Consider the following 304-nt stretch of genomic DNA (forward strand, 5'->3'; position numbering starts at 1 on the left):
CTCATAATTCAACCCCTGTTACCCTGGAATCAGCCTAGTTGCTCTTCTCTGGACCTTTTCTAGTGCTGCTATGTCCTTTTTGTAGCCTGGAGACCAAAACTGCACACAGTACTCAAGATGAGATCTCACCAGTGCATTATAAAGCCTGAGCAGAACCTCCTTGGACTTGTATTCCACACACCATGCTATATAACCTAACATTCTGTTAGCCTTCTTAATGGCTTCTGAACACTGTCGGGAAGTCAATAGCTTAGAGTCCACTTTGACTCCTAAATCCTTCTCATAAGGTGTACTCTCAATTTTC

The sequence above is a fragment of the Erpetoichthys calabaricus genome, chromosome 12 (assembly GCF_900747795.2).
Source record: "Erpetoichthys calabaricus chromosome 12, fErpCal1.3, whole genome shotgun sequence".
NCBI classification, from domain to species: Eukaryota; Metazoa; Chordata; class Cladistia; order Polypteriformes; family Polypteridae; genus Erpetoichthys; species Erpetoichthys calabaricus.